The following is a 26,671-nucleotide window of genomic DNA, read 5'->3' on the forward strand; positions in this document are numbered from 1 at the left end:
AATTTAAAAGTCAACCGCAACAACTACTACGGTAACAGTTTTTTGAAGTCTTTAAATTGTAAATGCAGATGGTAAGTCTAGGAAAGTAACTGAATCCAGTGTGACAGACTAGGGTCTAATTTCTAGAAAATATAAACAAATGGGATAAAAAAAGTGCTTCAATTGTTTAAATACTGAGAAAATATCTTGAAAGAATCTCTCTTGCACACACACACATGAATATACAAGCAGTTATAAAACAAATGAGAACAGAATCGCCAATAATTAAATCTATAGAAATTCAGAAAACAATTATAGAATGCTGTTTTGACTTACATTAGTTACACTTAATGAAAAATGTTTAATAATTCACCTTGGTGAAAACACAGCAAAAATGTACAGAGCTATCATTCTATCGTTGTTTATAACAGAAACACACATGCTACCAAATTTTAACAACAAAAATGCACATAAAGAGAAGATTGATATAAATTGTGATGTATTCATTACTGCAAAATACTGCACGTACCATATTAAGTAAAATGAAATACATCTATATGTTCTGATGATCAAAATTCCCCATAACGTTTGATGCTGAACATGACACAAAATATGACTGTCCACTGTGTTGTAAAGTAGTTGTATCTATATAATACATTTTTCCAAAGATAAGATAATAAATTGTAGTTTTAATTATTGTTATAACTATCTGTATTAATAATATTCTTAGGTTATTATTATTATTCTATAATTACAGTATTTTATTGCTGAACCTCTGTGTTATTCTCATTTAATACTTAGTAATAAACCAGTTTAAATTATTTTAAAATAACGTATTTAACATGTTTTTAAGAAATCATGAAATTGCTGCAATTCCCTTGTTGTTGGGAGGAGAATAGATAGGCTGAGTATATGGGCTGCTTGGTTCATTGCGAGGCATGGGGATGAGAGAGCAAAACAAAGAGCCCTTGTACTGGGAGATCAGGAACAGAAGCGAGAGAAAGAATAGGAATCACGAACACCCTTTATGCCTATTAGTGTGTACTGGTTATTCTCTCATATGAAATGAGATTCTGAAACTAAGAGCTCACGAAGAGTCCTTCAAAAGCTATTCTTCCATTATACAATTTGTGAAGACATCTTAAATTGAAAACAAAAAAATCCTTCCTATTTTCTCAGAGAAGACTATATGGGAAATGGATTATTGCTTGATAATGGAAACTGCATAGTCAATATTATCATCCAAACATCACCTGTGTATTCTTGCCAAAAAAAAAAAAAAACTTGAGTTTAATCAAGAATCCGGAAATTTAACACAGCTTACAGAAATTATAGTAGAATAGGGAAGATGTTAAATGTGAAGAAATAATCTGAGAAATTAAGAATGTAGAACTTGACAACTAATGTAAAATTTTCTAATATCACAGTCATGAAAAATGCTTCAAAAGGTTAGAGTCACTAAGAAATCATTGCATTGCAGGCTGAAAAAATACAAAAATATTACTTAAAGCAAAACAAACATAATTCATGTTTTATTTTTATTCCTCGTTTAGAAAAACAAACTATATGAATGATATTTATGATAATACAACAAAATTCCTGAGAAAAATTTGAGTTTGGACTTGATATTAGATGATGATTATTTGAATTTAGTCAATTGTGGTAATTATATTATTGGTGTAGAGTTTTAGGGTTTATTTATCCGTAGGAGATATTTAATAAATATTTAGAGATGAATTGTCATGATTTTTATGACATAAATGCAGATTGAGGGAGCCAGAAAAAAGAAGAAAAAGCAAATATAGATAAATACTAGTTTTTGAATCTAGGTGGAAGACATATGGGTGTTTATTGTACAATTCTGTCTACTCATTTATATTTAAAAATTAATAAAATTTGGAAAATAAATATCATTAAGTGTTGACATGTATCTAAAAGTTATACAGAACATTATAATCTAAAAATTTGGCACTAGAAAAATTATCAGTTACTCAAAAAAGCTAATTGTGTTAAGGGCTTATTAATGATTTTGTGGATTTCTTTGAATAACAGATTTTTCAATGGGAAGACTAAATTTTTCATATACTTTGAATTTAGTGTTTTTAACAGGTCAATAGCTTAATTAAAATATGTGGCTGTAAACTTGGCATGAGGTCACATTTCTCCCTAGATAACAATTTTCCTTCTCTTGCTATGGAATTGAAGTTATGCACTTAAGTTAACATAGATGGATTTCACAGTAAATTCACAAATAGTTTCAAGTACAAACAAGGCCAGAAGATACACACACGCCACTACCACCATAAATATTTAATAATGATTATTTTTAAAAGACATGAAAAAGGTTAACTCATGATATCAGACTCTTGAGGATCCTTTTATAAGTATTTATATTTTAAACCTTTTTTTCTACTGTGTGTATGTGGATAGTAGATTTTAGATAGTTGGTACCATAGTTTGTTCAGTGAAGTTCTTAAATTATAACTGAAAACACAGGCTTAAAACACAGGCTTAATGACTGCCAGGCATGACAGACACAGAAGGGTAGAAGACCCATCATGAAGCTCAGAACAAATGCAGCATTCAATTTAATTTTAATAAACTGAGAAGCAAGACGTATAAATCAGAATTACTTTCAAATCTAAAGAAGCCTTAGTATGTTTTTTAGGAAGGGTCAAGGCCCTTTTATCTGAGTGAACCTGAAAGATTTAAGGTTTAGAAGAGCTGACCTCTATGGGAAATTGTTATCCTATCTTTGGATAAGTGTCACCAAAGAGTCACTTAAAGTCAGCCTTTGCCCAGCTCCCATTTATGCTTTGTTGTTATGTGAATGATCCAGTTCTTCCTATTCCCGACATTCTTCTCCAAGCCCAGCATCCTTTACAGCACTGCCCAACTCTCCCACTTACGGGGAAGAAAATGAGAGTCCCAAACTGCCTACATTTCATCTATCTTGCGAAGGAATTAAGTGTTGGATAAAAATCCTGCTCGGTTTCTCTATTCTCTGGTTAGGAAAATACTGGACAGTTGTGGATGAACTGGAGAGTGGTCTGTCTATAGTGTTTGGGGCTATGGGCAGTTGGAGATTCGGAGTGAATCTGTTAGATTATGGAATCAGAAAAACTGTATTATCAGGAATCAGCATGAGGCCATTCTTAGGAAGTATTCTCTAATCATAAAGAACGATCAACATTATGACCATATGTCGGATACTGTCATATTGATTAATGTAAACACTTTTTTGCTATAAAAAAATCTGGCTATGGTTTATTATCCTAAATTGTATAATATGGGAATAAGAGAATAAATAAAGTTTATTTAATCAAATATGGTAATTTGAGCAATTTATATGAAATTTTAAAATAAAATATATGTCACATAAATCGATCAATAAAAGAAGTATTCCAGGTATATAGTTATTATATAGTATCTTAATGCTAGATCTGAAAAAGTCATCTAATCAATATTATTTTACTTGAAGGATTTGAGACATTGAAGGCAGAGCTAATCAGATTTTAAAAGCTAGCCATTGAGAATATTAGATTTCCAACACATGGATTCAAAGATGCCTGCATAAAATTGAGATTTATTTAAAATATTTATCAAATTATTCAATACCATGTCGTTCCAGACAGGGATTCATAAACCAATGATTACATTTTATTAAGAGTGAATAAACTCAAATTTTCTGTCAATTGCACACTCAGACATTATATATTTCGTTAATAGTGGATAACGTCAACTTTTATGTCAATTTCATGTGTAGACAAATGTGCAGATTTATTTGCTTTTAAGTCCATTGTATTTATATTTTACTTACAGTTAGGCAAATAAATTCTGTGAAACAAAAACAAATTGAAATCTTTTCTTTAGTCTTTTTAGCTTACCATTCTAAATTGTATAATATGGGAATAGGAAAGAAATAAATGAAACTTATTTAATCAAATATGACAATTTGAGTAATTTATATTAAATTTTAAAATAAAATTTATGTCACATAAATTGACCAATAAAAGAAGCAATCCAGGCATATAGTTATTATATAATCTCTTAATGCTAGACCTGAAAAAGTCATCTAATCAGTAATATTTTATTTGAAGAATTTGAGACACGGAAGGCTGAGCTAATCAAGATCATAAGATTAATTGGTAAGAAAGCTGGCACTAAAACTAATATTTGCCAACAAACTTTTTAAGTGTTCTTTAAGATTATACAATATAAGTAGAACAGAGGGTAAAATTATAGTTTCCAATCATATGACACATTTTTTTCCTCTGAGACTGTAAGTGAAGACATGAAGGGAAAGATTGAATTAAAAATCGTTCACGTTTTCTTTAAATTGATCAAAAACTCAACTCCTGCTTTATGCAGGATTGTTACACGTTATCTTTTTTTGAAAGGTAGAAATGCTTCCATTAAAAGTTCTAAGAGGGCCGGGCGCGGTGGCTCAAGCCTGTAATTCCAGCACTTTGGGAGGCCGAGGCGGGTGGATCACAAGGTCAAGAGATCGAGACCATCCTGGTCAACATGGTGAAACCCCGTCTCTACTAAAAAATACAAACAATTAGCTGGGCATAGTGGCGCGTGCCTGTAATCCCAGCTACTCTGGAGGCTGAGGCAGGAGAATTGCCTGAACCCAGGAGGCGGAGGTTGCGGTGAGCCGAGATTGCGCCATTGCACTCCAGCCTGGGTAACAAGAGCAAAATTCTGTCTCAAAAAAAAAAAAAAAAAAAGTTGTAAGAGGGTCAAATATGTGTTCTGTAAGTATAACAGCTGTGTGAGCATAAAACATAATTTACCAGATGAATTAATTATGCAAATATTCTAACAACATGTATAATTATTATGGTGCCTTTTACTGTGTGCTTGCCAAGAAAAATTCCTAATATGTGATGAAACCACTTTGCATTACAAGAAAAATTAGAAATAGTTTGGCACAATTGGGTATAAAATTTAATAATCATTATAAAGGACTGATTGATGCTACTTCAGTCTTAGTGTTGAAAATGGGAATTCAATGAAAGCTTTAGTTTATGGTTTGAGCTTTGTGGATCTCCAGCTAGTTAATACTAATGAAATTTTATTTTTGAGACTCGCTGTTTTGCCATGAAAAATTGATCATTAAATTATTTTCAGGCCGTTGTGTTGGCTCATGCCTGTAATCCTAGCACTTTGGGAGGCCCAGGAAGGTGGATTGCCTGAGCTCAGAAGTCAGAGACCATCCTGGGCAAAATGATGAAACCCTGTCTCTACTAAAATACAAAAAACAATTAGCTGGGTGTGGTGGCGCACACCTGTAATCCCAGGGACTCAGGAGGCTGAGTCAGGAGAATTGCTTGAACTAGGGAGGCAGAGGTTACAGTCACTGCATTCCAGTCTGGGCAACAGAGCAGGACTCCATCTCCAAAAAAAAAAAAAAATTACTTTCAGACTATACTAAAGCTTAATCTAAAGGCAACTGAAGTGTATTTGAATGTGTATAGGTCAAAGTAGTCCAACTTTATGTTACGGTAGTATCATGAAATCACAGCAGACTAATTTGGATAACATACACTTTCTGTGACTCTACCAGTGTTTTAAAAAGTAGAGAGAGCACAGTCATTGTACTTCAATGATATCACTGAGAGTTTTTCTGCACTATTCCTGTAGAGAAGTAGGGCCATTTCTTCTCTTTTGAATGTGAACTGGCTAGTGATTGACTTGACTTGAGTGTGGCAGAATGACTCCATTCTTATTGATACTCACTCGGGGTGGCTGGCAAGATATTAACTATCAGGAAAAGTTATAGATTGTAATCTCAAACCTTTTCGAAGGCCAAAAGGTTTTATTGAGCCAAGTTGAAGGCAGCTGCCTCGTTTATATTAGGATAGGAAAGAGACAGAAATGATCAAAGGACTTTCCAGGTTAAGTCTGTTTACCCCACATTTCTTTGTCTCTACTATGTTTACTCATGTAAAATTTTGTGCTGGGTGGTCCTATCAGGGGGAGAGCAAAGGGGAATTACCCGTTAATAGTGTTTACTCTGGGCCCAGAACCTAAAGCTTTTATCATTGTATCACCACTCTTTTAATCACGTTAATTATCCACAAGTGTGTTAACTTAGAACCTCTGTTGTAAAATCTTGATGGAATAAAAGTGAGGATGGACAGAGGATCTTGGTCAATTGGTGGCATTTTGCCCTCTGAAAGCAGCCAATGGTCATCCCTATCCCACTTGTATCACTGTAATGGTGTCAGAGTGCATTCATTCACCTGTCGTTGAGTCAGGGTCTGCAGGCCAGACTTCCGCAGTTGGTGGCCAACGTCTCACATTCTAGTCCTGGACATAGCATTTTAAGAGGGTGGGCAATTTCTGCCTTGTAACCTTGGAGTCTCAAGAGGTCACGTAAAAAGTTTGAGTGCTCTGTGGAACAGACAATGTGGAAGCCCTGGTCAGACAAGAGAAAGGAGGTCAGCTGAGCCTACCCTTTCAGCCATCCTGCTGTAACTGGGTGTCCCAGGTTCTTGGCCTCCCCTGCCCCGGGAATCGGGGAAGAGGCCCTGGAGGTGCAGTGGACTTACTGTTCGTATAAATATCACGGACCTAAAGAGTTTTGCAGAGAGTGATTTATTAGGCAGAGAGAGAGAGTGAGAGAGAAAGAGGTAGAGAGAGCTCCCATGCTGTTGTGGGAGGGGATCCCAGAGAGGGAAGTCCATGCAGGTAACGTACAGTGGAGTTTTAACTTTGAAGTTAATCTCACCTCGTTCATGTTCTCATCCAGAGAGGAGTTCTTTCAGCCTTCCTCTGGAGTGATTGATCTTTGACTCCAATATTGGATTGGATGCTTGGCCCAAAATAGAGCCACTCCTTCCAGGGCTTTCTGCTGGCTTTCTGAACAAAGGAAGCTTACCTGGGTAATTTTACATAGCCTGCAGGCAGGAAAGTTAGACAAGAACCTCCAGGTTCCTGGATGGGGAGGTGGATGGAGGCATTGCTCTCATCTTGGACATTCTTGCCTTTGAAACCACACCCCTCGTGGACCTGGGAAGGGAAGTTAACATAGCCCGTCACTGCCAAGGTCCTGGGAACATGAGAGACATCATCTTGGACCTTTCTGACCAGAGCTGCTGCCCAAGAAACCCAGTTTCCCCCTCGTGGAGCTGGACAATCACTCAGGCAAAATCCTAACTCACAAAATTCTCAAATGTAGCAAAATGACATCATTTAAAGCCACCAATTATTGCGACAACTTTTTACACAGTAACAGATAACTGGAGACTGTTTCAGTATCTTATGACATAAACCAAATTTTCTACTTAGGGTTTTGTTCAATTACATGTCAATAATGTATTACAAGATACACATCAAATATATATAAATATGCAGATTTGTAAAACTGAGGAAAAAATAAAACCCAAACACTTCCACAAATTAAATGATTTCTAATTCAATAGTGATTCCCATTAATGTACTTGTCTAGTTGCAGAGTGCTTTTGTGGTCAAGATGGAGGAAATTCCTTATTCTTAGACCAAATACTTCTTGAACCATCACCCAAAAGTATTTTCTGAAAGTTAAGCTGACTGAAAAATATATTTTTCCTTATTTGTCGAAGGAAAGTATCTGACAGGAATTCAGCTAACAATCAAACAGTGCTTCAAGACAGCCAGGAGATAAGATGCACTTTCCTTTTGCTTAGAGACAACAATGGATGCGGCAAAAATCAAGGTAAGTGATACAATGTGTGATATATTAGAACCAAAAATTGCCTGCCTGTCCATATAAAATATATCTCATTGACTCACTTCAGAGCCTTAATCATCATCAAATAAGAGAAGTTTCTCCTTGGAGTGGAGTTAGAAAATCTTTTCTTGTGTATGTATCACCAATGTCGAATACTTATCTTTGCTTTGATGATATTTTTATTTCTTTGACATAAGCGTATGTATTATGTGTGTTGCTTCATTTTAAAATACAAGTTGAGGAATTGCCACGTTATATTTCATGATGGTTAAACTGATTTACACTTTTACTACCAGGGTATAAACATTCCTTTTTCACCACAACCTTGCCAGCATCTGTTATTTTCTGACTTTTAATTACGGCCATTCTGACAGGTGTGAAATGGTATCTCATTGTGGTTTTAATTTGCATTTTTCTACTGATCAGTGATGCTGAGCTTTTTTTTTCACATGATTGTTAGCCACATGTATTTATTCTTTTGTCTGTTCATGTCCTTTGCCCAGTTTTTAATAATAGACTGGATAAAGAAAATGTTATAAATGTATATAAGGTATATATATATGTATATGTATATACACTGTATTAGTCTGTTTTCACGCTGCTAATAATGACATACCTGAAACTGGGTAATTTATAAAGGAAAGAAGTTTAATAGACTCACAGTTCTACATGACTAGGGAGGCCTCACAATCGTGGTGGAAGGTGAATGAGGAGCAAAGTCACGTCTTACATAGTGGCAGGTGAGAGCAAGCTTGTGCAGGGGAACTCCCTTGTATAAAACCATCAGAGTTCATGGGACTTATTCACTACCATGAGAACAATATGGGGGAAACCGCCTCCCATGATTCAGTTATCTCTATCTGGCCCCACCCTTAACACATGGGGATTATTACAATTCAAGGTGAGATTTGAATGAGGACACAGCCAAACCATATCATATACCTTAGAATATTATGCAGCCATAAAAAGAACGAGATCACATCCTTTGCAAGAACATGGATGGAACTGAAGGCCATTATCCTTAGCAAACTAATGCAGGAACATTAAAGCAAATACATGTTCTCACTTATAAGTGGGAGCTAAATGATGAGATTGCATGGCTACCTAGAGGGGAATAACACACACTGGTGCCTATCAGAAGGTGGAGGGTAGGAGGAAGAAGAGGATCAGGAAAAATAGCTAATGAGTACTAGGCTTAATACCTGGGTGACAAAATAATCTGACCAACAAACCCCCATGACACAATTTTACCTATATAACAAACCTGCACATGTACCCCTGAACTTAAAATAAAAGTTAAATTTTAAAAAATATAAATTGAATCATCTTCTGTATCTTCAGTCTACCTAGAGTCATATTAAGATAGTGTTTCTAATGATATCTGTTGCTGAATTGTCTGAGTTATTATATCAGCCACAATTCCTAGCTGTGTCCTTGGAAAACTTAGTTAAATTTGCTCCTTTATAAAATCTCCCTCTGTGTGTGTGTCTGTGTATGTGTGTGTGTCTGTGTGCATGTGTGTGTGTGAGAGAGAGGGAGAGACAGAAATGGCATAATTGAATACATGTTAAGCATAGAATAATGTTTGACACAATGTCAGTAGTCAGCAAATGTCAGCTATCATCATTTATTATGTTCAATTTTTTTCTATTCCTGAAATATAATTTTTAATTAAATGCATATGATGCCATCTCATCTTTTTAATGGTTAACCACTGCATCATTAATACATCCAATGAATACATATTTCAGGTTTTCTCCACTTTAATGTGTATTCTTTCTCACAGTTAAAATAACTTTCTTAATATAAATTCATAAAATATGAATTTTGCTGCCAAATAACATGTGAAATTTTAAGGATGTTGATACATGTGGAAAATATACCCTCCACAATATATGCATTATTTATATTTTCTAAATTTTAAAGAATATACGTTTTCAAGAATTCTTTCTAGAACCAGATAACATCAGGCTTGCTCTTCTTTTTATAGGAGCAGTTAAAAACAGATACCCTCTTTTTACACTTAGAAACAGAAATTTGTAGAGAGATGGCTGCATGTTTACTGGAGATTTGAATTTGTTAATTTTTAAACTAACAGAGCTTGCATGGCTATTTCCTATTTTTCTACTGAGTGTTAGTACATTTTAATTGTTTTCTGAACCACTTTATTGAGGTGTGATTAACATACAAAACACTGCACATATTTACAGTGTACATCATAATAAATTTGAAGATAAACCACATCCATTAAGTCATAACCATATTTATGCCATAAGCATATCATTTACCTGTTCCTTTATGTGTGCATTTTAGAAGTATGTATCATTGAAATAATTATTAATATTGTGGGCATTGACATTCATATTATATACTTAAGATTGCCTAGGGGCTGGGTGCTGTGGCTCACACCTGTAATCCTAACACTTTGGGAGGCCATGGCAGGTGGATTGCCTGAGCTAGGAGTTCGAGACCAGCCTGGCAATACATTGAAACCCCATCTCTACTGAAATACAAAAAATTAGCCAGGTGTAGCAGTGTGAGTCTGTAGTCCCAGCAACTCGAGAGGCTGACGCAGGAGAATTGCTAGAACCCAGGAAGTGTATGTTGCAGTGAGCCGAGATCATGCCACTGCACTCCAGCCTGGGCAACAGGGTGAGAATCGGTTTCTTAAAAAAAAGGAAAAAAGATTACCTAGGAAATATTCTTTTCAACATCAGCCTTGGCCAAGTTTTGGCTGAGTCCCCAAAAACCATTGCAACAAAACAAAATTAGACAAGTGGGACTTAATTAAACTAAAGAGCTTCTGCACAGCAGAAGAAATTATCAACAAAGCAAACAGACAACCTACAGAATGAAATAAAATATTTACAAATTATGCATCTGACAAAAGCCTAATATCCAGAATCTAAAGAGAACTTAAATCAACAAAGGAAAAAAAATGACCTCTTTTAAAAAATTGGCAAAGGACATGAACAGACACTTCTCAAAAGATGACATACAAGTGGCCAACATACATATGAAAAAATGCTTAGCATCACTAATTACCAGAGAAATGCACATCAAAACCACAATGAGATACAATTTTATACCAGTCAGAATGTCTATAATTAAAAAGTCAAAAAACAATAATTGCTGGTGAGGCTATGAAACAAAGGTAATATTAATACACTGTGGGAACTTAAATTAGTTCAGCCACTGTGGAAATCAGTGTGGAGATTTCTCAAATAACTTAAAACAGAGCTACCATTCAACCCAGCAATCCAATTACTGGGTATCTACCCAAAAGAAAATAAATCATTCTGCCAAAAGACATATGTACTCATATGTTCAGTCCTGTGTTATTCACAATAGCTAAGACATGGAATCAATCCAGGTGCCCATTAAGAATAGGTTGGATATAAAAAATGTGGTATATACACCATGGAATACTATGCGGCCATAAAAAAGAATTAAATAATGTACTTTGCAGCAACATGGTTGTAGCTGAAGGCCATAATCTCAAGCAAATTAACATGGGAACAGCTAACCAAATACTGTATGTTCTGACTTATACATGGGAGCTAAATGTTTAGCGCACATAGACATAAATATGGGAACAATAGACACTGTGGACTACTAGAAGGCAGAGGGAGGTAGAGATATGTGTTTAAAAACACTACCTATTGGGTACTATGCTCACTACCTAAGTGAGAGGATCTTTACTTCAAATCTCACAATCATGCAATATTCCCATGTAACAAATCTGCACCTGTATCCCCCTATATTGAAAATAGAAGTTGAAATAAAAAAAAAAATAAATCTTTTCATGATCATTGGATCAATAGGGAAGAACCCTCTTTCATTTCTGATATTGTTAATTTGTGTCATCTCACTTTTTACCCTGTTTAGCCCAACTAGAATTTGTCAATTTTATTGAATTTTTAAAATAAACTAGTTTTGATTTCTTTGATTATTCTTTACTTTTAGTAAATTTCATTGACTTCTTCTCTAATGTTTTATAATTTTTTTCTTTGTTATGGCCTTCAAGTGATCTTTTGTCTACAGTTTCCTAAGATGGGAACTCAGGTTATTTATCTTAGGTCTTTTTTCTTTTCTATATAAAATCCAGCAATAACTTGTTAAAAGTATTGCATTATATAAATGTTGATAAATTAATAAAGCCAAGAAGTGATAGAAAAGCAAGTATATATTTATAGAGTACGTGTATTAGTCCATTTTCACACTACTGATAAAGACATATCCGAGACTGGATAATTTACAAAAAAAAAAAAAGAAAAAAAAAAAGGTTTAATTCAACTCCCAGTTCCATGTGGCTGGGGTCGGGGGAGTGCCTCAAAATCATGGCAGAAGGCAGAAAGCATGTCTTACATTGCGGCAGGCAAGAGAGAAAATGAGAAGCAAGTGAAATGAGTTTCCTCTTATCAAACCATCAGATCTCGTGAGACTTATTCACTACCACGAAAATAGTATGGGAGAGACCAGCCCCATGATTCAATTATCTCTCACCAGGTCCCTCTCACAATGCATGGGAATTATGGGAGTACAATTCAAGATGAGATTTGGGTGGGGACACAGAGCCAAACCGTATCATTCTTCCCCTGGACATTCCCAAATCTCATGTCCTCACATTTCCAAACCAATCATGCCTTCCCAAATGTCCTCTAAAGTCTTAACCCAAAAGTACACACTCCAATGTCTTATCTGAGAGAAGGCGAGTCCCTACCACCTACAAGCCTATAAAATCAAAAGCAAGTTTGTTACTTCCTAGATACAATGGCAGCACCGGCATTGGGTAAATACAGCCATTCCACATGGGGAAAATTGACAAAAACAAAGGGCTACTGGCCCTATGCAAGTCCAAAATCCATCAGAGCAGACAAATCTTAAGGATCCAAAATCATCTCCTTGGACTCCATGTCTCACATCCAGCTCACACTGATGCAAGAGGTAGGCTCCCACAGCCTTGGAAAGCCCTGGCCTGTGGCTTTTCATGATATAGCCCCTCTCCTGGCTGCTTTTACAGGTTGGCATTGAGTGTCTGTGGCTTTTCCATGTGCACAATGCAAACTGTCAGTGGATCTATCATTCTGGGGTCTGGAGGACAATGGCCTTCGTCTCAAGGCTCTAGTAGGCAGTGCCCCAGTAGGTACTCTGTATGGGGGCTCCAACCTCACAATTCCCTGCTGCACTGCCCTGGCAGAGGTGCTCCATGAGAGCTCAACCCCTGCAGCAAACTTCTGCCTGGACATCCAGGTGTTTCCATACATTGTCTGAAATTAGTCAGAGATTCCCAAACCCCAATTCTCAACTTCTGTGTACTGGCAGAACCATGTGGAAGCTGCCAATGCTTGAGGCTTATATCCACTGAAGCCACTTCCCCAGCTCTGTGTTGCCCCCTTTCAGTCATGGCTAGAGAGGCTGGGATGCAGTGCACCAAGTCCCTAGGCTGCACACAGCTCGAGAACCTGGGGCCCAACCCATGAAACAAATTTTTCCTCCTAGGCTTCTGGGCCTGTGATGAGAGTGGCTGTGGTAAAGACCTTTGACATGCCCTGGAGACATTTTCTCCATTGTCTTGGGGATTACGTTTGACTCCTCATTACTTATGCAAATTTCTGCAGCAGGCTTGTATTTATCCTAAGAATTGTTTTTTCTATTGTATTGTCAGACTACAAATTTTCCTAACTTTCATGCCATGTTTCCCTTTTGAAACCGAATGCCTTTAACAGCACACAAGTCACCTCTTGAATGCTTTGCTGCTTAGAAATTTCTTCCACCAGATACCCTAAATCATCTTTCTCAAGTTTAACGTTCCACAAACCTCTAGGGCAGGGGCAAAATGCCTCCAGTCTCTTGGCTAAAACATGACAAGATTTATACTTGTTCCAGTTTCCAAGAAGTTCCTCATCTCCATCTAATGCTATCTCAGCCTGGATTTCATTGTCCGTATCATTATCAGCATTTTGGGTCAAAGCCAGTCAGTAAGTCTCTAGGGAGTTCCAAATTTTCCCACATTTTCTTGTCTTCTTCTCAGCCCTTCAAACTGTTCCAACCTCTGCCTATTACCCAGTTCCAAAGTTGCTTCCACGTTTTTGGATATCTTTTCAGCCCCACTCTACCGGTACCAATTTACTGTATTAGTCTGCTTTCACACTGCTGATAAAATCATACTCAAGACTGGGTAATTTACAAAAGAGGTTTAATCTGACTCACAGTTCCACATGGCTGGGGAGGCCTCACAATCATGGCCAAAGGTGAAAAGTATGACTTACAGCTCAGCAGGCAAGAGGGAGAATGACAATCAATTGAAACGAGTTTCCCTTTATTAAATCATCATATCTCATGAGACAGTCACTAGCACAAGAACAAAATGGGAGAAACCGCTCCGTGATTCAATTATCTCCCACCAAGTCCCTGCCACAATGCCTGGGAATTATGGGAGTACCATTCAAGATGAGAACTGGATGAGGACAGAGTTAAACTGTATCAGTGTGTTATGTTATCACTATAGTTTCGTTGTTTGTCTCCCAAACCTCATGTCGAAATCCGGTAATCCATGTTGGAGGTGGGGCCTAATGGGAAGCCTTTGAGGGAGTAGATCCTTCCTGAATGGTTTGGTGCAGTCCTTACAGTAACGAGTGTCCTCTGTGAGGACAAAAAGTTCTTGCTCCATTGGTTCCCATGAGAGCTGATTGTTAAAAAGAGCCTGGCACCTCCCTCCAGCTTTACCTCCATTCACCTTGTGATCTCTGAATACCCTGCCTCCTGTTTGCCTTCCCTCATGAGTAAAAGCAGCCTGATGTCTTTACCCCATGCAGATACCAGCTCTATGCTTCTCATAAAACCTGTAGACCTGTGAGTGAAATAAACGTCTTTTCTTCATAAATCATCCAGCTTCCAGTACTACTTTGTAGCAAAACAAACGGACAAAGAGAATTAGCATTGTTCTTTATCATTAGAGGTAATCTTCATTTGTTCCCATGCATTCAGGTTACCACCTATTGTTATGTCCTTATCTTAATGCAGATTTACCACCATCTGCCTCCTTTGTGAACTTATCCTCATGTTTTGGACTTCTCCTATGTTTAGAGTCAGTTCCTTTGTTAAGAACTTTGGAGCTCTCCATTTGGATAGGCTGCAACCACCTTGGAAATAAACCCTGGGAATATTCATGGGCAATAGTGGCCTCTGGTCTTCTCCATTTGTCTCCCCTACATGTAACTTCTACTCTATGAGTGAACTGAGATGAGCACTATTGGGCCCCGGATATTCTCAGTCTTTTGCACATGGGCTCGACACTCTGCCCTATGAGTAAAGGCTGTGAGGAGAAGGACACTCCGACCTCTCTACTACACTGAGTTGGAGTTGGGGTAGATGAGATATGCTGGCAGTTTTCCTTCCTGGCAAGAGAGTGTATTCCTTGATTAACAGCTCAAGGAAGAGGGATCCTGTGTCAGCCACTTCCATGTGGAGTAAAGCCTTCATCAGAATGAAATGGATGGAGAAGGAAAGGAAGTTGTATAGTTCACATTCCACAGACTTGAGATTTTCTTACTGAGTTTTAGTAAGTTTTGCTGAATACTTTTTTTTTTTTCATTTGCTGAATGTTCTTGTGACAGTTTCCAGAGACTTCAAATGATCATTCTCTTGTTTATAATTATTTTCATCAATTATGTTTGGTATCTGGGAAGTAAGTACATGAGGCTCCCTACACTTCTTTTCTAAAACTGAAACAAACTCTGGACTATTAAAACATAACATGCTTATGGATAGAGTTATTTTAATATCTATCATGTTTGAAACTGTTTTCTACTTGTTGTATTTGTTTTTTTCTGCCTTTTTCCCCTACCTCCTCTAATTTTGAGTATTTTACAATTTCATTTTTTATTTCCTCTGTTAGTGTATTAATCCTTTTAAGTTTTTTCAGTTGTTGCTTTAGTTCACACTACACGTTTTAACTAAGTCTACTTTTAAATAACACTATGCTAGTTCATTCACGTCCAATTCAGGTACACAATTCCCCCGTCTTATGCCTTGTGATATTATAGTGACTCAAAACTTATCCATATGATATACAAATTCCCAATACTTTGTTATAATTATTATTTCAAAAATCAGTTATATTTTTCACACACTGGGACCTGATGGGGGACCGTGGGAGGAGAGAGAGCATCAGGATAAATACCTAATGCATATGGGCTTAATACCTAGGTGATGGGTTGGTAGGTGCAGCAAACCACCATGGCACACGTTTACCAATGTAACAAACCTGCATATCCTGCACATGTACCCCAGAACTTAAAATTAGATGACATTTAAAAAAAATCAGTTATACTTTTGATCAATTAAAAACAATTTTTAAAAACTTTGTTTTTCTTTCATTTATTTCTTCATCAGTGGCCTTCCTTTTCTTATGACTTTTTAATTTTTTAACCTATATAATTTTGCTTTTCCTTAAAAAACTTATTTTAGCATATCTTGCAAGGCTGATTTGCTCCTGATACATAACTTCACTTTATATTATCTAAGTTAATCTTTATTTATTCATCTCCTTTGAAGAATCAGTTCTCCAGAAATAAAATTCTTGATTAGCATTTTGGTTTTTTATTTCTACATCTTAAAATATTTTACTTTATTCTTTTCTTGCTAGTGTGATTCTGATGAGAAATCATCAGATGAGTAACTTCTATCCTTTAGCCTCTATAGATAATCTGTCCTGAATCTCCGTTTTGTTCAATATTTTCTTTTTGTCATCTATTTCTGTAGTTTGATTATGATATATCTAGGTATTCTTTTTTATTTTATTTTCAAAACCTTTTTGTTTGATTTTATCTTGGTGTTGTGAGTTTCCTGGATGTGTGGCTTGATAAGTGTCACTAATTTTGGAAATTTTAAGTCACTATAATTTCAAATATTTCTTTTTCTCCATTCTTTCTTTTTTCTCCTTCTGGCATTCTGTTACATATATTTTGACCTTTTGAAATTGTTCCATTCTTGGATTTTGTGTTCCATATTTTTAAATTCTTTTTTTTTTTTTTTTGGTATATTTTAGTATGGAAAGTTTAAATTGACCTATTTTTAAGTTCACTAATTATTTTCCTGGCCTTGTATAGTTTTTGAATTTACATTAGATAGCTACTATGTTAGTATTTGTTGAAATTAATTGGCAATGATATTTTTATTGGTTCAATATAATACATCTGGACCCACAAAGAATATAATATATAGATTAAACCTCTCTAGGTCAAGAATTTGAGTCTGGGTGCAGTGGCTAATACCTGTAATACTATCACTTTGACAGAATAGCTTGAGCCTAGTAGTACAAGACTGCCCTGGGCAGCAGAGTGAGACTCTTTCTCTACAAAGAAGAAAAACAATTAGTTGAGTGTGGTGGCATGTACCTACAGATTCAGCTACTCACGAAGCTGAGGCAGGAGTTCAAGACTGTAATGAGCTGTGATTTATGCTACTGAACTTCAGCTTGGGTGACAGAGTGAGACCTTGTCTCTAAAACAATTTTTTTTTTTTTGTAATTTAAAAAAATAATATTGTTTGTGTTTTTCCCCTTTCTTCCTGTGTCTAAAAAATTTTGATGTTTAAGAAGTGAGAAGTAAACAAACATTGGCTGATTTAAAGTATAAATAATTATGTTGTGATTTAAAACAAAGAAAGATTTTACATTTGAAAAATACGTTTGACTTCTGGACAATTTTTGTAAAGTCAATGTTGGCATAATGAGATTTGTGAGCAATTCCTGGAATACCCTGAATTTCAGTAATTATCCCAATCAGCATAAAATCTTTAAATTCCCTTCTACTTTTCAGCATAGAGTTCTGATTAGAGCTGTTCTCATATTTCAACATTTTAATAAAGATTTGAGGTAATAAGTTCTGTGCACTTGCGTGTGTGTGTGTGTGTGTGTGTGTTGTGTATGTGTTGCTCCTGTTATACACCACAACAAAAATAATAAAACCATTTGAGCATCATCCTTTCTAGTACTGAAGGAGAGGCTGTGTCTCTGAGGAAGGCCATTGTAATAACCTGGCAAATATTGCACTAGATATTTTCCCAGTCTCACAATTGTTTGCTCAAATAACCTTACTTTATAACCATACTCTATAAGAGTATAAAATATCCAAAACGTATAATAGGGACCACTAGTCATGTGTTCTGAATTTCTTCTCAAACCCAGTGACCCCAGTCACCAACATGACCTCCCTCTTAGTGGAGTCACACATGGGACTCAGCTAATTCATGGAACCTTGATTCAGGTCCATCTCAGCACTGTTCACTGAGGTCAGAAACTAACAGAGTGGTTATTTTTCTGACTGAAAATAAAATCAAAACGGGTATGTTTAGCAGTTAATATATTCCTCACATTGATTCCTTGATCTTTTGAGTCAGAGTGATTGTCATAGCAAAGGCCAAATGGAAGTCCCTGAGATTTTCACACCATGCCATTACAGCCCCTGGCCAAAAGAGTAAATTAAAAACAATATTTCATCCCAGAGGAATAGCAGAACTTAGTGCCACTATCAAAAGACTTTAAGGATACAGATACATGGATTCTGTCATATGCACATTAATCATATCCACATTTAATGGGAAGCTATGTTTCATGTTTCTGTATAGTCCTAAAACTAATGATGGTTGTGAGGTGCTGTTTCCAGTAGGTAGAATGTGTGGATCCAGGATCCAGGGGTGGAGGTAGCAAGGCACTACTCTCCATCACTTCTACATGCAGAATTTATGCTTCATGTTCCTACAGGGAACACGGTAAGAATCTCATTATACTTAAAGCTACAGTTGCCAGCTCTTCTCCTTGAACTCTTCATGCCTGTTATCTAGCAGGCATAAAAAAGAATCAGGAAAACAGCCAGGAGAATTTGGTTCTGGCAGGTAAGATGGCCGCTACATGAGGTGGACAGGGAGAAGTATGTTTTGCCCTCAGGTGATCTACTGAAGTGTTTCTTGATAATCTCATGCTCAGTTCTTATTCTCAGTATGAAACTGGAACAACCCCAACTTAATAAGATCATAGTATCCAGGAATCTATGAGAGTGGATGGTAGTACTACGGTATCTGTGAATCTTCACCCACAAGCCACCTAGACCAACAGAAGTTTAGCAAAGATCAGTGTCATTTACCTGTGTGGTAGAGAAGGGAGACGGGTGTCAGTTTAGTCCTCAGGACTGACTGCAGCACTGGGGGCTGTAGTTCCTCGCTTTAATCTTCCCCTTTTAACTCTCCCTAGGAATTGTGGTGATTTGGAATCCTGGAGTAGCTGTGCCTAAATCTAATGAACATAAAGTAAGAACAAAGTGATTCCCAGTGGGGTGAGGGGTGAGCTGAAGTAAATGCCTGATGGTAACTTACCCACTCTGCAGCTGCTGTCAGTGCTGGCTGCTAATAGGCTCACAACCGTCCCCTTCATTAGGACAACAGTCCTTGGTTGAAAAGAGCTTCTTTACCTAGGAGAGCCCCTTCCCATGCCATCGGCATTCTGTTTTTCAATATTGAATTATATGGGAAATACAAAAGTCTGGCCACAATGCCTCAAAATGAAGGCAACTTTTTTTGTGAGATTTATGTTCTAGATTCTCCTGTGGATGAAGCCAAGGTTGATTTCTTTGAGATGATATTATCTCTCAGGGAGTACCTGTTCACTGTAACTGTTTTGCTTCCTTCACTCTTGCTTCTGAAAAAAGATTCCCTCAATACAGCATATGAAAGCACATCATTGCTAGAAAACACTACCAAAGACATATTTAGACACAAATTCACATACACAAATAATGACTCAAATTTATGTTATGCTAAATTTTCTAAGCACATCATAGACAACCTAAACATATAAATAGGAAAGTGTAGGACTACAGGAACAATACACCATATATACTGATATTATATATATACATATATATACAACCTTCAACACAATGCAAAAAGACATGACAAATTCAATAGTAAAATGCATGGAAGCTCATTTGTGTGGGAGGTAATAAAAAATTATCGTTAACTCTTACATCAGCCCTGTTTTGTTTTGTTGAGATGGAGTCTTGCACTGTCGCCCAGGCTGGAGTGCAGTGGCAGGATCTTGGCTCACTGCAACCTCTGTCTCTGTATTTTTTGTGGAGATGGAGATTTGCCATGTTTATCAGGCTGTTCTCAAACTCATGACCTTGAGTGATCTGCCTGCTTCAGCCTCCCAAAGTGCTGGGATTACAGGTGTGAGCCACCACACCTGGCCAGCCCTGTGTTATTGTACTATTTTTAAAATCATACAAATCATATTTCACAAATATTGATATCTATACATGTACGTTTATAATTTTAATAGGCAACTATATTAAAAATAGTTTTATAGCAATAGTGTTTATTTCTTTCCATTGTATGGCAAGGAAACACAAAAAGGAATGCTTTCACCTGTTATTCTAGAAAAAAAAAGATGGTCAAATTATAATAATGTGACCACATAATACTACCTGGCCAAAATAATTTTAATATCATAAGGTCAAATGTATACTAACATTACCAAAAACAAACAAACAAACAAACAAACAAAAAACATTTACTTTGTCTTGAGAGTCAAGCAAAATTGTTTATTTATTTTACTAACCATAAATTCTGTTTTCCTTGACAGCAGAATATGCAAATAATTAACAGAGTTTTACATCCAAGTGAACAGCTTTATAGTTATTCTTTAATTAAAATTGAGTCCTTTCTTTAAAAAGATGCTCTTATTCTCATTTTCACATTTTCTTTCTCAAACAGCAAATTAATATTACTATTTTTTAGACAGAAGAAATTTTATACACTTGTGCTTGTATGTATTTTTTGAGAAAACTTGCAGCAGATAAACTTCTCTGTGAATGTTTCTGAATGGTTTTATTTCTCAATGAGAAAATGTATCTCTTAGTATGTGTATAAATATATACACGAGAGACAGATGCTAGCTGAGAAGATAGATAGGTATGTGACATGGAGAGAGAGAGTGAAAGAGAGGAAGGCAGAGGTAACAACTATAATCCAGACCACAAGTGTTTATGAAGGGAGTTCTGTTTTTTACCAAATAGTTTTAAGAATTCTTGATCTAAAGATTTGATCCTAGTCTTCCTTCTTCCTCTCTTCCTCTTTCTTTTTCTTCCTTCCTCCCTTCCTCCCTGCCTCTTTCTTCCCTTTCTTTCTTTTTATTTTTCTTTTGACAAGAGTTTTGCTCTTGTTGCCCTGGCTGCAGTGCAGTGTTGCAATTTCAGCTCACTGCAACCTCTTCCGCCTCCTGGGTTCAAGTGATTCTCATTCTTCAGTCTCCCAAGTAGCAAGAATTCGAGGTGTCTGAACCACACATGGATAATTTTTGTACTTTTATAGCTGCTTCCAAGATAGTTTTGATTTTCTGAGGTAGTTGAAATGAGAAGTCTAAGGTAGATTATAAAACACTTCGTTCCCTCTGACCTCTTTAATCCAATAATTGGTTTATAACTATTAAAATTTTCAGTGTCCCTGAACACAGATATCTGGATACTATAGTGCAATTTCCTCTCTGCCTTTTACTGTCAGAAAATATCATAAATAAAGTGATGATAGAGTTTTATGATTTTATAAGAAAAAGAAGTACTTAGCTCTTCATGCCTATCTTGAGATAAAATTGTAAGGTAACTTTAATAATTTTAGTCAACTATCATATACTTCAGTAACTATTGAATTTTCTTTTAGGAGTAACAGTTTTTTTGAGGTTTGTTTTTGTTTAACTCCAGATATGAAAAAAAATTCAAAAGGTTTTTGGAATTTGTAAATACGTACAAAGCATTCATCTTATTCAGTCATTTAGAATACACATCTGTGATACATTTGCAATATCTTTATGATAGATCATAACTTAAAATCAGAATATAGAAAAATCTTCCAAGTTAGGGGCCTATTTTAATACTTAAAATAACAGGAGGACTTCTCTCACATGTGCTCTTTACAGACTGAATATAGTAACTACAAAATAGAACAACAAATTTGTTTACTCTTTTGATTATTATATTTTTGACAGTTGAGGTCAGCACTGGAGATATCACATCATAGTCAACTTGATTTCTCTCTCTCTCTCTCTTTTTTTTTTTTTTTGAGTTAGGGTCCTGCTCTGTCACCCAGTCTGGAGTGCAATGGCACGATCATGGCTCAGTGCAGCCTTGACCTCCCCAGTTAAAGTGTTCCTCCTATTTCAGCCTCTGTGTAGCTGGGACTTGGAAATACAGGTGCACACCAAGATGTCGGCTAATATTTTTGGTGGGGGTGGGTATTTTCTGTAGAGATGGGGTTTCACCCTGTTGCCCAGGCTAGTCTTAAACTCCTGGGCTCAAAGAATTCACTTGCCTCAGCTTCCCAAAGTGTTGGGATTACAGGCGTGAGTCACAACTCCTGGCCTAAATATTTTAATGTGTATTTCAAACATACTTCAAATCCTTAGGTATACATGGTAGCATTTTATAGCATTTGCATTTTGTTTACGTGTCATCCCTGCTTTTTGACAAATGTATTTTGATTCTCTGCAAATCATCCCTAAGTGATTTCTGGACATCTGCAGAGGATGTTTCAGATATACTCAAAGACACATTTTATTCTGCTTGTTGCTCCAGCCCTGATTCATAGCACATAGCAGCTGGTGCACCAGAGGCCAAGTGAGGCCAGGAAGCTCTCTTTCCCTGAAATAAATAGAAGCGATGTTCAAATCTATCATTCTAGATAGTAATTTTTCACCTGGGAATCAAAGAGCACAGCCTGTCAACCTACACAATAAGAGAAAATATTTGCAAGTCATCTCTCTGTTAAGGAGGTAATATCCAAAATATATAATGTGTAATATATACACAATTAAATAGTAAAAATATAACATAATATAAAAGAAAAAATCACAAATAATTTTCCCAATTAAAAAATGGGCAAAGGACCGAAATGCACATTTTTCCAAAGAAGGCATTTAAATGGTTAAGATGTAAGTGTAAAGATGCTCAATATTACTAATATTCAGAGAAATGCAAATGAGAATCACAATGAGGTATCATCTCACACCTGGGAGGATGGTTATTGTCAAGAAGACATGTGATGACAAGTGTTGGTGAGGGGATGGAGAAAAGGGAATCCTTCTGCACTGTTGATGACAGTGTAACCTAGTTTAGCCGTTATGGAAAACACTATGGAAGTTAATCAGATTCTGAGATTATAATGTACAGCATGATGAATGTGTTTGTGATAAAAATTACACACATATATGTATATCAAATTATCGTTTGTAAGTCTTAAACATTTACAACCTTTGTCAATTATATACTTTAAAATTAAAAATCCTAATGAGCACAGACTATGCTGTATGTTTAATAAGACTAATTATGAAAACAGCATTTTCAATTTTGTTCTTTTTCTTCTTCTTCTTCTTTTTTTGAAACAGCGTCTCTCTCTGTTCCCCAGGTTGGAGTGTAGTGGTGCAATCTCAGCTCAATACAACCTCTGCCTCCCGGGTTCAAGAGATTCTCTGCCTCAGCTTCCCAAGTAGCTGGGATTACAAGCCACATGCCACCAAATCCAGCTAATTTCTGTATTTTTAGTAGAGACGAGGTTTCGCCAAGTTTTCAAGGCTGGTCTCAAACTCCTGGCCTCAAGTTATCTGCAGCCTCAGCCTCCCAAAGTGCTGGGATTGCAAGAATGAGCCACTGCGCCTGGCCTCATCCTTTTTTCTTAAGTAAGCATTCCCTGAATAGCTGCAAGGCTTTAATTAAGAGAGAAAACTAAATGCTATTTCATTGAATGTCCTGATTTTCAGAAATAGCTTTCCTTGTCCCCATTTTGTAAAACCAAGTTAATTTCCTCTAAAATAATCAGAATCAGTCACCCTTTGTACCATTCCCTTAGGATTCTATGTTACCAATTAAATAATTTTGTTCGTTCCAAGCTCATGTTCAGGCATCTGGGTCATCAATCACTGTCCATGTGCTAAAATCCAAACCTCAGACCATATTCCCTTCCATGCAGTATGGACAACCGAATGTACTATCCACAAGGCAGATGTTAAGATTTCAATTTACCCTGTCTTTAGGGTTACCTCCGTGTAGGGCTATGACAAAGGAGGCACTCACATGTATTTGGAGCACTAGGCTGGGCAAACTGATTCTTAATCCAGGCCCATGATTTTTGACCTTCCTTTGCTCATGGAGCCCTAATCATAAGGCTTCAGATAAAGATTGAACAAGATGGGTAGAATCAGTCTCCCACATATCATTTCCATTTAACAATGGACTCCTGGTGCATACTTATTATGCAGACTCCTGTCCAAACTTATTACGTGGACGATGCTATATTAGCAAGTTCATGATGAGAAGTTAAAGTCACAGTCACTTAGGGTTCAAGATTAGACATAAGTTTTTATGAAGTGCATAGTAGCAAACTGAGGGACTGTGTTAGAGGAACTTCCTGGGTCAGCTAAGGGCTTTGTTTCCAGTGCAGGACTTTTCCCATCTCTGGCCAGCTAGGGGCTTTGTTTCCAGTTTTCCCGCCTCTGGCTCCTAGGGGCTTTGCTCAAGATCAGGGACTTTTCCTGCCTCTGGCCCCTGGAGACGGAGGCTCAGTGACTCAGGGTTTAAAACAGGAGCCAATCGGGTAAAGGATTCAAAGATCTATTAATCCAGAGAAAGTCTGAAAAAAGAAACCCACCTCATTGGATGAGAACAAGAATGGGGAGGGAATAACTCAGGGGTAAAAGCTCCATCTGCCCAAGCCTGCAGCGGCACCCCCTCAGGGTCCCCTTCCATGATGTGGAAGCTGTTCTTTCGCTTTGCCTAATAAATAGCACTACTGCACACTCTTTGGGTCCACAGGTTCTATTTGAGCTGTAACACTCACCGTGACACCCAGACCCCCTTCCCCATTCTTAAGGTCAGAGAGGTCAAGAACCTGATTAATGGAGAATCCGGTTGCAGCTAATCTGGTTACAAAACCACCACCTACTTTTCAAAATAGGTTGATGCAGTGTAGCCCTATGTGGTGTATGTGATCTCTAAAAATTCTAAGAGTTCCACCAGGGGTTATGCCATCTCATCTTGCAGTGGGTGGTGCAAGGAATAGCAGCTTATACCTCGGTTTGGAGGAAAATTCCAATACGCCTGCTCAAATTATTAAAAGCTACTCTAAAACTTAATGACAAAATAGCAAAAGTAGTTAACTTTGCTCATGAATTTGGACGAATCTCAGGGGGTGGAAAATGTCATCTGACTCACAGGGCACGGGATAGAGTGACTCAACCGGGGCAGAAGGATCGAATTTTAAGATGAGTAACTCACATTACTGACAGGTTAATGCTGGCTGTGACTGGGAACTCAGCCATAGCCTTTGACAGGGCTGTTTGGGCTTCCTCAAAGAATGGGGCCTTCATACAAAATCTAAAACTTCTGTCCTCTGTATATCATCTTAGTAAATGACTAAGCTGGTTCATTTCTTATTACGCAGTGATTAGTTGGCGGTCTCTAATATCTTAGTATGATAAAACACTCTTACCACCACTAAGTTTCTGTGGCCTATTGTGATCATCATTGCACCTGAATTCTTTTCAAATGGTGAATTGCTGCTCCTTGGCCTCTACATTTTCTGAATTTCATTATTTCTTTGAAATCAGGAAAAACAACTTAATTTCAGCATTTATCACCATGAACTCCTGTCTACAAAGGACAAGCACCATAGAGTTTTTGAGAATACTAGTGACCTCTTACTAATACACTTTCAACGTCTTATGTGAGTAATAGACTCCAGGACCTCCAGGGCATGGATAAGAAGGTGAATGAGCAAGTTTACAAAATAGATCCATTGCTTTATGGTCACTCCCAGAGACTTGCAACATCACTGTTTACCAGAAGAGTGTTGGTATTTCAATTTCATTAATAGAAAGTCATTTAAGTCCAGAATTGGATTTACCAATCTAGTAGACTATAAACAACACTTGAATCTTCTTACACTGTGACGTTAAACCCCAAATCCAGAGTGATGGTAACTCTCATAGTATTTGGCCCCATCAAGCATTATATTCCATTCTTCTTAAAGCACTCTAGGAATTTCATACATTCTCCTCAGACTTCTACCAATAAATAAAAAGGAAAACATGCAACACTTTTGGAGCACAAGCTCTTTGAATGTCTAGCTCTTCTCAAAGGTCCAGGCAATGAAGAGCCATGAGGATTTGTCCTGAAAACAATTACAAGTTACCCACGGGCAGTCAATAAAAGTGTTTGTCATTGTTTTTTTTTTCTCTGTTTTTTCTTTCTTTTACTATTTTTTTTCTTTATTTCCTTGTATGCATATTCAAATGAACTTCTTTGGAGAAGAAGGCATTAAGCTGTCTCTAAAGCAAGAGAATTTCAATAATTTGGTTGTTCAAATTTCTCAACCTCTTCTGTGTATGTCTATATATCCCAACTCTGGATCTTAAGGTTACACTTATTCTCCTTTAGTACACTTTCCATAGCTCAAGAAATCTGTTATTATTAAATATGAATGACGCTGCAACTCTTCATCCCATAGAATCAGGCTCTGGGCTTGATTATTAGCAAGTCTACCCAGCAGGAAATCCAATTGGTCTGGTGGAATATTAAAAACGGAGAAGGGTAACCACATTTTGTCACAAATTTCTTTAATCCATTTTATGTATCTTAAGTAAGAGGTTTCTCTGCGCAAAGTATATCAATAATTTATCTGTAAAGGTGGTGTATCAAAGGTATAAAACAAATCTGTGCCTGATAATGAATTTCAGGTAATAGAGCCAGGCAATTGATGATAATTTCTTTAAAAATATTCCATTTTCAAATTTAAAAAGCCATTTTCTATAACGTGGAATTATAACACTTTGATTGCTATTCGGCAGCCAGCTTAAAGAGCTATAGTCTAACTTACTTGAAAAACTTTTGTTATTTCTAAGTAAGAATTAATGAACGTTCAAATGAA

The sequence above is a fragment of the Aotus nancymaae genome, unplaced genomic scaffold, assembly GCF_030222135.1.
Source record: "Aotus nancymaae isolate 86718 unplaced genomic scaffold, 86718_ANA_hifiasm-v0.15.2.pri h1tg000014l, whole genome shotgun sequence".
Lineage (NCBI taxonomy): Eukaryota > Metazoa > Chordata > Mammalia > Primates > Aotidae > Aotus > Aotus nancymaae.